The 12,565-nt window shown below is 36.6% G+C and overlaps 1 non-coding gene across 1 annotated transcript; it reads right to left on the reverse strand.

The window, feature by feature from the left end:
• Window positions 1–9,797: 9,797 nt before the first annotated feature.
• LOC121215169 (small nucleolar RNA R71) lies at window positions 9,798–9,904 on the reverse strand. The gene has a single exon (XR_005910898.1). It is a non-coding gene; the product is annotated as a small nucleolar RNA R71 (small nucleolar RNA).
• Between the last annotated feature and the right edge of the window lie 2,661 nt (window positions 9,905–12,565).

Below are 12,565 nucleotides of genomic sequence, written 5' to 3' on the forward strand. Positions count from 1 at the left end.
GAGTTCAAGATCAGTTAAGAAATTTCAAAGCCATATTGCTTGTTTCGTTGTCTTAGAAGCAACCATATACTCGACCTCCGTAAGAGAGTCAATAGTGCAAGTTTGTTTTACATTTCTCTATATTATGGCTCCACGACCTAGGATGAATATATTTCTCGATGCTAATTTCCTCGAATCTTTACATGTTTGGAAGTCTAAGTCTGTGTATCCAATAAAAGTAAGATTCTCCACAGAATACACAAGCATATAATCTCTGGTTCTTTTAAGATACCTTAATATATGTTCTACAACTTGCCAATGCCTAAGACTAGGATTCGCCTGACATCGACTAACCATTCCTACTACGAAACAAAGATCTGGACGTGTGTAAAGCATCACATACATATGCTCTCTTTCTTCTGCTATCTTAGAACAGTCATCTAAAGAAAGATGAAAACTTGATGTGGTCGACTGAGCGCCTGACTTCGCATTGGTCATAATAAAATTTTCTAATACCTTATCGATGTATGAAGCTTGTGATAGAGCTATCATTTTATTCTTTTGATCACTAAGGATTCGAATTCCAAAAATATAACTGGTTTCACCCAAGTCCTTTATGCTAAACTATTGAGCTAACCATAATTTAACCGATGACAATTCTCCTACGTTGATTCCGATAAGTAGAATATCATCGACATACAAAACGAGGAATACCACCTTTTTGTCCTTATCACTTATAAAAACAAGATTCATCAGTGTTTTGCTCAAACGCAAAATTCTTGGTCGTTTGATCAAATCTTTTATTCCATGAGTGAGATGCCTACTTAAGTCCATACATGGATCTTAGCAGTTTGCAAACTTTCTCCTCCTTTCCTTTGACCACATAGCTAGTGGGCTGAACCATATAAATAGTCTCATCAAGATAGCCATTCAAGAATGCTGTCTTGACATCCATTTGCTAGATCTAGTAATCAAGAGTAGTGACAATGGATAAGAGTATGCGGATAGACTTGAGCATTACTATCGGAGAGGTCTCATCGTAATCGATGCCTTCTTTCTATGTGTAGCCTTTCCTTACAAGTCTAGCTTTATGTGTTTCCATTTTCCCTTCCGCATTTCTCTTCTTCTTGTAGATCCATTTACACCCTATGGGTTTAATCCCAACCGGTAAGTCTAAAAGTTCCCACACCGTATTGGATTTCATAGAATCCATCTCGACATCCATGGCATGTTTCCAGAGCTTGGAATCAACGTCTTACATAATGTTCTTGTAAGTGAGTGGATCATCATCCTGATGATTGGCTTTCGTATTATAAATACTACCATCATAGATGAAGAAGTCTGGTTTCTTAGAAATTCTTCCACTACGATGGATTCCCTTATGCTGTTAATTGTTTGCAGGTCTTTCTACAACTTTCTCGATAATTGAACTTGGTGATAGTTCTACTACCATCATAACAGTGAGATGTGAAATTTATTTATTTGTCGTTAAAATACATAGAAAAAATTACATATTTACTACAATATGGGCACATTTCCTAACAAGTTGACCTAAAAATACTTCAACATTATATTTGTAACATCTTGAATTTTGGGCCTAGAAGAAATAGGTTTTGAACAAGGGAACAGGTAGGAGACTGCTCATAAATATTTAGTTGTGCAAGGAAGTGACATAAATGAATGTTTGCTTCAGTGGTTAAGTGAGTTAGGAGTGTTTAGAAGTGTCTGAGAAGTCAAGGGTTCAAGCCTTGGCTTATGCAAAATTTTTATTTTAAGTGAATAAAATCCTTGGATCTAGATAGTAGGTTCTTAAATTATTGTGGTTAAAATATGATACAAAAGAGCTTGTGGTCTAGTGGCAAGGTGGTGTGTTGTGTAATTGTGAGGTTTGAGGTTCAAGTCTTGGGTTGTGCAATGGATTATATATTTTGCTTCTTGAGCTATATAGGTAGTGGAGTTGGATTGAAATACTGCTAAATGGAGTTTGAAATGGTCATAGAGAGAATTGAGGAGGGATATTTGGAGAGGTTTGAGGAGAGAATATTAGGATTTGGAGAGGTTGTTGTTGTGGAGAGATATATATCACATCTCATTTGTTCCTTCTTCTCGATGGGAGATCGGCGAGGTTTTCAAGGTTTTCGTCGCTTTCTCTAACCTGCATTGCTTCCATTCCTAACTAGTGGTGGTCGAGGTCGATTGGCACATTGCTTGGGAACCAAGGGTGCCATGATCATTAATTTTTGGAATAAGAGTGTTCAGAACAAAGGGAATCCGCAAATCGCATCAGGTGTGTAACCACCCCACTGTAATTGTAGAACGGCAAAAGCCGAAAAGCTAAAATACGGCGTTTGAGACCATACGAGCGTGCGATCGCTTTTATGGTAAGCCAAACCTGCGAATCATGGGCGATAGACTATAGGGGCCTCCATGAGCATTTTCATGGGCTTAGGCCATAATGGGCCACGTTGGGCCGAAATAGGCCGTGTGGGCTCAATGGGCTCGTGGGCCCCACACTGATGAAATCTACAATTTGTGGTAAATACTAGACTAGGCTATGTAGATCTCATAGCCGTGGCGAAATCTGGGCCCATTTACACTGTTATGACCATTTAGATTACATAAGTCGTTCGAGGCGACTGTAGACATTTCGAGTGGTCGATAAATGATCGAAATACCCTCATAGGGTAAAATGACCGAAATACCATCGTAGGATAAAATGACCGAAATACCCCTGTAGCGTAAAATGACTAAAATACCCCTGTAGGGTAAAATGACCGAAATACCCCATAAGGTAAAATGACCAAGATACCCCAATAGGGAAAAATGACCGAAATAGCCCCAGAGAGTAAAATGACCGAAATACTGCCATAGGATAAAAAGACTGAAATACCCCCATAGGGTAAAATAACCAAAATACCCCTATAGGGTAAAATGATCGAAATACCCCCATAGGGTAGAATGATCGAAATACCCCCATAGGGTTAAATGATCGAAATACCCCTCATAAGGTAAAATGACCGAAATACCCTAATAGGGTAGAATGATCGAAATACCCCCATAGGGTAAAATGACTAAAATACCCCCATAAGGTAGAATGACCAAAATACCCCCATAAGGTAAAATGACCGAAATACCCCCATAAGGTAAAATGACCGAAAGACCCCCATATAGTAAAGTAACTGAAATACCCCCATAGGGTAGAATGACCGAAATACCCCTATAGGGTAAAATAATCGAAATACCCCCATAGGGTAAAATAACTGTTATACCCCTTGGAGATGAAATGACTGTTATGGCCTTATGTTATGTATGACTGATTTGCTCTATGATATGCATGACTATGATTGAGCATGACATTTTACATACGCGTATGATATCATGTCACTATATATTGCATGGGGATGGGCTGTTATATTTGGAGGAAGTGTACTGTACTGATAAGGTTGCATGGGTCGCCCAAGACGACTATAGACCTACTGATGGCTATATATCGTTTATTTTACTAGCAAATTTGCTGTAATACTGTTTAGTGCCGCAACTGGTGCTAATCTTGGTGTGTCTGGGTGGGTGGGTGGGTTGATTTTATCCTCACATGGTGTGTTTGGTGGGACGGAGTGGTGTGTAGAGGCTGGATTGGGTAGGATTTCTAACTGCATATCTGCACTGATTAATGATTTTGTACTATTACTACATCGATTAATGATATTACATTCTGTTCACTGCATGACTGATATCTGTTACTATTATGGGCTAAGGCCCCACTGATAATATTACTGAAATTGGGCAAAGGCCCTACTGATTACTAGCATTGTGATGGGCTCAAGCCCAATCATTTACTGTTACGGGAAAGGGCTTAAGCCCATACTAAACTGGACTGTTATTGAAACGGGCTCAGGCCCAAACTGCATTTATCTACTGTTTAATTGACTGTTTGCTTATTAGGGGATTACAACTCACCCCTCTGTTTAACTGTACAGGTAATCCTCAATTGTAGGCGGGTCAGTGCTGCAAGGGGCTCAGAGGTGGCCACACAACTGCTTCTATTCTACATTTGCTTTTATTTAAAATTAAAGTTTGTGTTGGGTTTTGTTTATGTAATAAGGCCATTTATGTTTGTTTAAAATTTTAATTGGGCTTTTGCCTACTTATTTTAAACTGCTAATTTAGCAGAAGATGAATTTTCAAAATAATTATTGTTTTCAAAGACACGAAATTTAAACATTAAAGTTTTTGAAAGCTTCCGTGATTTTAGATCAACCTTTTATAACAATAGCAGATAACAAGGTAAACGTTTTTGACTAGATGATTTGTTAAATAACAATAAAGGGGTTTTTAAACCTAGAAACAATTTTTTACCAATGAGTTCAATTTTCGCTAAACACCTCAATGTGACACTGTCAGATTCGGCCATAACTCCTAGGCCGGGTTTGTGGTGTTACAATATTCCTCAAACATTTAAGTTCCCCAAGATGTTGTATGACCTGTGCAATGAACTATAAAACTATTAAGTCTGGTGTCCTAAGTGTAGTATATTTGTTTGTATACTTGTATTTTTTTCAAACAAATTGGTTTAATAAAATTATTCTTGAATTACATTAATACCCTTTTTTATATTGTCCTTAATGATTTTTTTCATGCAAAGAAAAATGAAAGTACATATTAGCTCACAAGTTTTCTAATGTTTAGCTAATACTAAGCAATATTACGTGGTAAGGTCATAATGTGAAAATACAACTTCTATTAATAGACAAACCTAAACTTGTTCAAAAAATTGAATGTCAGCCTATTGTTAATTGAATTAATCGAGAAAGTTTCAAAATACGCCAAATTTTTAAAAGAAATTATGTCTAGGAGTAGGAAAGTTAAGGTAGGAGAGCAACTCAACATCAATGCATCCTGTAGTGTTATTACCTCTAAGTAGGTGCCTTAGAAACTAAAAGACTTAGGAAGCTTTACAATATGAATAGAGATAGGGAGCATTCATTTTTCGAGAGCTCTATGCTATTTAGGAGCTAGTATAAACTTAATGCCCTTATCTATTTATGAAAAACTCGAGGTAAGGGACCTAAAAAAATACTCAAATTGTATTACAATTAGCTGACATATCTACTGTCCAACCTAAGGGAGTGTTAGAGGATTTGTTAGTGAAGGTATGTAGTTTTATTATCTCGAAAGAGTTTGTAGTGTTAGATTTTGAAGAGGATTGAAAGATATCCATATTGTTGGGAAGACCTTTTCTAGCCGCATCCAGAGCCATAATTGATTTAGAGAAAAATGAACTAATGATTAAAATTAATGGTGAAACTAAAATTTTTAGATGTGGATCTCACCCAAGTGAGGAAAATCAGAGGAAACCGGGAGAGCAGTGTCATTCCATATTCACTTTTGAATCCAACTGTTCTAAATTCATGGATACGCTTAATGAGATTAGTGTAGGGTTAAAAAATAGGTATAAAAAAGGATATAAGTGGAGAAGGATGAAGGGACATGATGGTCAGTGGACAAATGTTGAAAGAGATGCAAGTGGGAACACGATGATAGAGCTGCTGGATGAATCCTACAATAAAATATTATGTAACTTAAAATTTAATTTTCCTATATATAATTGTATATTTAACTAACCATATTTTTTAGATAATAAATTTTATTTGATATATGCTTATTTTTAGACTGAGACATCCCTAAGATGGAAATTTGGGCTGAAACAAAGTTGGTGTCGCAACACAGTAACCCCATGTTGCAACACCTCGAATAGAATACAGGAATTGGAAAAAATACGATGTCGTGACAAGGAACGTCTACTTTGTGACTTAGAAGAAAGTTTTACCAAGTTTTCTAATCTACAAGGTGTGTCACGACACAAAACCCCAGTGTCGCGATGTCGGTATATTGGCAGGGATGTCGCGACATGGAACCCCTGTGTCACGACATCTCTACAATTTTTGCAAGTGACTCGACCCAATAAGTGCAACTCGGTGGCTTTAAACCCTATTTTAGCCATAGTTAACCATCTAACCCCCTAATTTTTAACCTAAAACACATTTTCCTTTTTTCTAAACATATCTTAACCCCTTCATCTTCTTAAACCTCTCTAAATTTCTTAAAACCTCTTAAACCTTAAAACTTCAATTTCTACTTTTTTATTTAAAATCTCCATCTCTTAATCATACTCTGTGCCACAAAGGTCGGGAACACACAAGGGAACAATAGACGCCGCATGGAACGAGGGATTCAACAACTTCTACGAGGTCAAGGGTTCCTAAATTAGACTTATACTATTACATTTACTTTCTTAGCTTGATATTTTTCTTCAGTCATAGAAAAGTTAGACGAACTATTGAACTGGAACGGTCAACAGTTCAAAATCCCTCTAGTTTTTAAAACTCGAATGTAGAAAAATATTTTAATGAACTTCAAGGGAAAACATTCATTCAAGAGAGGGGTTTTGATCCATCGATGATCAACTGTAAGGAGATTTGGCTTTTATTTCGATATCATATGTGGGAACATTTTTGGACGATCCCGAAAAATGTCGCTGTGGTCCTGATAGATCAAGAATTCTATGCATCTTTTCAGGATCATGAGTCTAGAAATACTAACGACCATATATGGGATAATGTATCTGTACAGGAAATTGAAGTTAAAGTAAACCTTCGAATTATTTACGATTTTTACAATGCTCCATTTTATGACCAATATTTTATCGATGAAATCAATTTGGAATACTTTAGGGACATAGATATGGACAATATTATATATTACTTAATAGAGGGAAGGGGTGAATGGAGATACCACCCAGGTACTAGTATCCCAACCTTTTTCAATCAAGCTATCATGTGCCAGAGGCCAAAATGTGGATTCAATTCATGTGTACAAGAATAGTACCTACTTTAAATGTATCTTACATTAATACCTTTGGAGTTGTTTTATTGTATGCTATTTTGCAAAAAAATTAGATGTGTATTAGAAAGTGGATCCATAAAAACATGAAGAGATGTATCAGTGGCTAGAAAATGGGAGTGTTCTTCTCCTAGTTAGTGATGACCTTATGCAAAAGAGTAGACGTTTCTATGGCATCCATCGACCAATCGATTAAACCATCTTGGTGATACTTTGTTCCAGCAGTACGTAGAACTACGAGCCTAAAAAATAAAAGATTGGAACAAACAACAACAAGAAGTGACGACTACACCAACTTTGTCGCAAGGGTTAACAAGAGTTGAACAGGAAGTTGGTGAAAGTCGTCATCCTAAACTAGACTTGATGATATAGTGGATGAAAGAGTTGAGGCTAATATTTCAAGAATTTGTAAGATAGAACAATACCAGGGTCCCTAACTACACTTTGGACCTGTTTGGGCCTACGCCATTTGGACATGAATAAGAGAGAGACGAAAATTAGGAGATGGATAAGGATGAGGATAAGGATGAGTATAACTTAATTTTATTTTGGATTGTATTAAACTTAAGGATGATTTTAATTCATTTTTAAGAGTAGGATAGAAATAAATTATTAATTGTTTTGTTTTGTGTTTGGTTTTAATCTTCTATGTAAAAACCCTACAGGAAGGAGACAAAAAAAATTTTTGAGCTTTACACGGTTAAAGGAGAAAGCATCCACCATTAGCAGTTGGAACAACTACGGTCAACTGAGTAACTTCTTTCCTTATATTATTAGGGGCTACATGATAACTCTTGAAAAGAGTTATATTTCATGCCTTTAGACTTGGTTAATTGCCTGTACTTAGGTAAGTTTAGTTGCATTCTAGGATTTTCTATTAGTGTTTCTAGGAAATTGCAATAAAAGGCTTGGAATATGCTTAAATGTTATTACATGTTACTTCTAACTATTTGCTGGAAGGATTTGTTTGTTTAGTGGCAAGTGTAGAATGAGGAAAATAAGTAAAAAAGTGAAGGTTTTTCGTGGTAAAAGATTGGATAGTTTGCCAACACGAATGTTGTGGCAATGCCAGGAAGTGACCCAGTCAACACTTAACCATTATTAGCCCTATTGTATGTGTACCAGAAAAATCAACCTAAAAAAGAGGAAAAATATCATGAGACCATGGGATGATGGGTCTGCCTTAAATAAGAAGATATAAAACCCAAAAATTAAAACTGAAGAGGGGGTAGATGGTTGGAGAGTCATTTTTGGAAGGAGAAATCTCTTATACGAAAATAGAGGGTAGCGGTTGCGATAAGGACGGAGACGCAAAGGGAAAGATGAAGGCAATTCTTCCTAGTCATTGGAAGACATTTTGTAGTCGAAGTTGTGGGCTAGACAGGAAAAAGCTATCTTCCTGAGTTCCACCTTTAATTCATTATTTTCTGTTCGTTGATTTGATTTAAGGACACGATGTTGATTGCTATTTTGAATCTGGATTCTATTCACCAACCTATGAGCTAAATCTCATAGGGTTGGGATTACTGGATGAAACTTTTATTTCCATTATTGGCCATGACTTAGATAAGTTTTAATTTATTATTTTATTCAATGGTATTTATGAATAACGTGCATGTAATATCTAGAAATAGATGAATATGCAGCACGATTATAAAATTAATCTTATTCTGACAAGGTTAGGTTAGCTAGATAAAAACTGAATGATATGTGTGAGTACTAAAAAGAATACTCGTAGCAGACTATAGACATAGAGCAACATTCTGCACAAAAAGGAAAAGAGTAGTAGTAGGAACCAAACTCAAAGCTTATAGACACATATTTCTCTAGGTGAGGTAACTCATGGCCTAGCTCTCGAAAGAAGCAAACCAGAGTAGAACTATTCTGAGCAGTAGAATAAGACTGAACTTGCCGAGGCATTATTGGTTAATGAGGGTAGATTCTTGGTAATCCCAGCCTTACGATTCAACATTGTAGAGTCTTTAACCTTATTCGTAGCATCCCTATTTTTGCATGCCTAATTGTTTACTTGTTTATTTTGCACATTTTATACAACATTATTCTCCTAATTGCCACTGCATTATTATTACTGTTTTTGCCTTAGCATTAATCTTAGTTTACTATAATAAACTAACTATTTTATACCTATTATATCCCTGTGGAGACGATCTCACTTATCACTTTATTACTTGATCCAACATGTAGGCTTGTACAATTTGCTTAGCATATTCACACGTAACAAGTTTTTGGCACCGTTGCCAGGGAACGATAATTTGGTGAAATTTGGTTTTGTTATTTTCTATTCTAATTCCATTAGTTTTATTTAAATTAGTTGCTTTTAATTTCTATAGGTTTGTTATCAGTGTATGAGTAGGGGCGTTCCTGTTAACGAAGACTATCCTTTTGACCTAGAGGTCGAGAAAACTTTACGAAGAAGGCGAAGAGAAGTGCGTAACATGGCTAGGGACGGGAATGATCCTAGTCTGAATGATACATTAAATCCAAATGTTTAGGACTTTGATCTTCCTATTCATTGTGTGATAGATGACCGAGATAGGCCAATTCGTGAACATGTTGTGCCAATTTTGGATGATTTGAATCCAGGGATAGTTAGACCACACATTCAAGTCAACATTTTGAATTGAAATAGGTGATGTTTCAAATGTTGCAAATAGTGGGACAGTTCAGCGGGTTGCCTGCTAAAGATCCACAATTACATTTAAGACTTTTACTAGAAGTTTTGGCTCGTTCAGACAACAGGGTGTTCCTGAAGAAGCCCTGAGACTTAAATTGTTTCCATATTCCTTAAGAGACTGAGTAAGAGCATGGTTGAGTGCTTTGTCGTCGGGGATAGTGGCGTCATAAAATAATCTTTGCCAGAGTTTTTGCTATGGTATAATCCTTCAAACATGAATGCCAAGATTAAAAATGACGTCACGTCTTTTCGACAATTAGAGGATGAAACACTGTATGAAGCTTGGGAAAGATTTAAAGAATTACTTTAGAAATGTCCGATGCATGGGTTTCAACATTGTACTCAGATGGAGATGTTTTATAAATGGTTGAATGCACATACAAGGATGGTAGTTGATGCTTCTTCCAATGGTACTTTGTTGGATAAATCTTACAATGAAGCGTACGATACTTTGGAACGGATTTCCAACAATGATTATCAATATCCTACCGTGCGAGTTGGGACTAGCAGGACAACTACTGACACCGTGGAACTTGATGCAATCACATCATTGACCGCCTAGGTATCATCTTTAACTAATATGATCAAAATAATGAAGAGGCCAACTATAGTTTAGGAGATGAAATCAACTAAGCTATCGTGTGTTTATTGTGGTGAAGACCATGTGTTTGATGAATGCCCATCGAACCCAAAATTTGTGTGTTACATGGGTAATTACAATTGGAGCAATAACCCCTATTCCAACACCTCCAATCTAGGGTAGAAGCGACATTCAAACTTTAGTTGGAATAATCAAGGTGTAGGGAATTTTAACAATGCTGCAAGATAGAATGCGATCAGTGCATCCCCTGGTTATACTCAACCTATGCCGAGACAGAATGCCCGAAAAGGTCAGGCATCAGTTTCTTCATTATCACCACCTATTGAAACTTTGTTGAAATAATATATGGCCAAGAATGATGCCATAATTCAAAGTTAAGCTGCATCCCTTCGAGCTCTTGAGAATCAAGTGGGGTAGATAACAAATGTTTTAAGTTTGAGACCACAAAGAGCTCTACTAAGTGATACTGACAATTCAAGATCACAAGGGAAGGAGCATTGTAAGGAAATTTATCAAAAGTGGGACTCAGCTAAATGAAAATGTTAAAGATGCCGTGGCAGAAGAGGGCAAGTCAAATTGCAACAATGGAAAGATTTCAAAAACGTCTGAAAATCACACTGCGTCTGGAAAGGTTAAACAAAATAATGTTGCAGAAGAATCAGATCATTTTGCCGATGGAAATCCTACAGTAAAACAATGTCAACAACCTGAAGGATGGCCACCTCCACCATTTCCTTAATGATTCCACAATTGTAAACAAGAATCCATGTTCAAGGGATTTTTAGATATCATTAAGCAACTTCACATCAACATACTGTTGGTGGAAGCTTTGGAGCAGATGCCTAATTATGTGAAATTTATGAAAGATGTACTATAAAAAAAGTACAGATTAGGAGAATTTGAGACTGTTGCTCTCACTGAATGGTGCACAATGATGTTGACTAATTAATTACCTCCAAAGTTGAAGGACCTAGGGAGTTTCACTATCCCTTGTTCAATTGGAAATCATGATCTTAGTAAGGCATTAAGTGATTTAGGAGCAAATGTAAATCTAATGCTTATGTCTATTTTCAGGGAGTTGGGAATTAGGAAAACAAGACCTACTACGGTTACGTTGCAACTGACTGATCGATCCTACACACATCCAGAAAAGTAAAATTGAAGACGTGCTGGTAAGAGTAGACAAGTTTATTTTTCTGGCAAATTTTCTTATTTTAGAATGTGAAGCTGGCCATGATGTGTCAATTATTCTTGAAAGACCTATTCTTGCTACAGGCATGACTTTAATTGATGTGTAGAAAGGTGAACTAGCCATAAGGGTAAATGAACAGCAGATTACATTCAATGTATTTGATGCTTTGAAATGTGCTGATGAGAATTAATAATACCACACTATTGATTTGATAGAAATAGTAGTGGAGGAAGAGTTCACAAGATTTTTCCACAACAATTCTGATAGTGATGAGGACTCCCTTGAACAGAGTGACACAATAATTTTTGAGGACCTTGGTGAATTTGTGGAAGCCAAGCAGCTTGTGGATAGACCAGGGAAGAAGTGTGAATCCTTAGATTTATTAGATCGCTCTTTCAAGTGTCCTAAACCATCTACATAGGAACCCCCCATACTGGAGTTGAGGCCTTTATCAAAGCATTTAAAATATGCATATTTGGGAGAAAACATCACTTTGTCGGTAGTAATTTCTGCAGAATTGACACCCAAGCAAGAGGTCAAGTTATTAGAAGTCCTTCGACAATCTAAGAAGACATTAGGATGGACCCTTGTTGATATAAAGGGAATTAGTCCTGCGATTTGTATGCATAAGATCTTACTAGAGGATTTCCTTAGCAACTCTATTGAATAGTAGAAGAGGTTGAATCCAATCATGAAGGAAGTTGTTAAGAAAGAGATTATCTAATGGCTCGACGCTGGCATTATTTATCTGATCTCTGACGGATAATGGGTGAGTCCTATACAATGTGTGCCTGAGAAAGGAGGTGTCACAGTGGCACCAATGATAATAATGAGCTTGTTCCAACTCATTCTATCAGGAGATAGAGAGTATGCATGGATTATTGCAAGCTCAATAAGGTAACTCGGAAGGACCATTTCCCCTTACCATTTATTGACCAAATGTTGGATAGATTAGCTGGGAAAGCCTTCTATTATTTCTTGGCTGGTTATTTAATGTATAATCAGATTTCTATAGCTTCTACCAACCAATAGAAGACAACTTTCACTTGTCCATATGGTACTTTTGCATTTCATCGAATGCCATTTGTGTTATGTAATGCCCCGATAACATTTTAGCATTGTATGATGGTCATATTCTTTGACACGGTGGAAAACTTTCTTGAATTCTTCATGGATGATTTCTCTGTCTTTGGGAATA

The sequence above is a fragment of the Gossypium hirsutum genome, chromosome D02, assembly GCF_007990345.1.
Source record: "Gossypium hirsutum isolate 1008001.06 chromosome D02, Gossypium_hirsutum_v2.1, whole genome shotgun sequence".
NCBI classification, from domain to species: domain Eukaryota; kingdom Viridiplantae; phylum Streptophyta; class Magnoliopsida; order Malvales; family Malvaceae; genus Gossypium; species Gossypium hirsutum.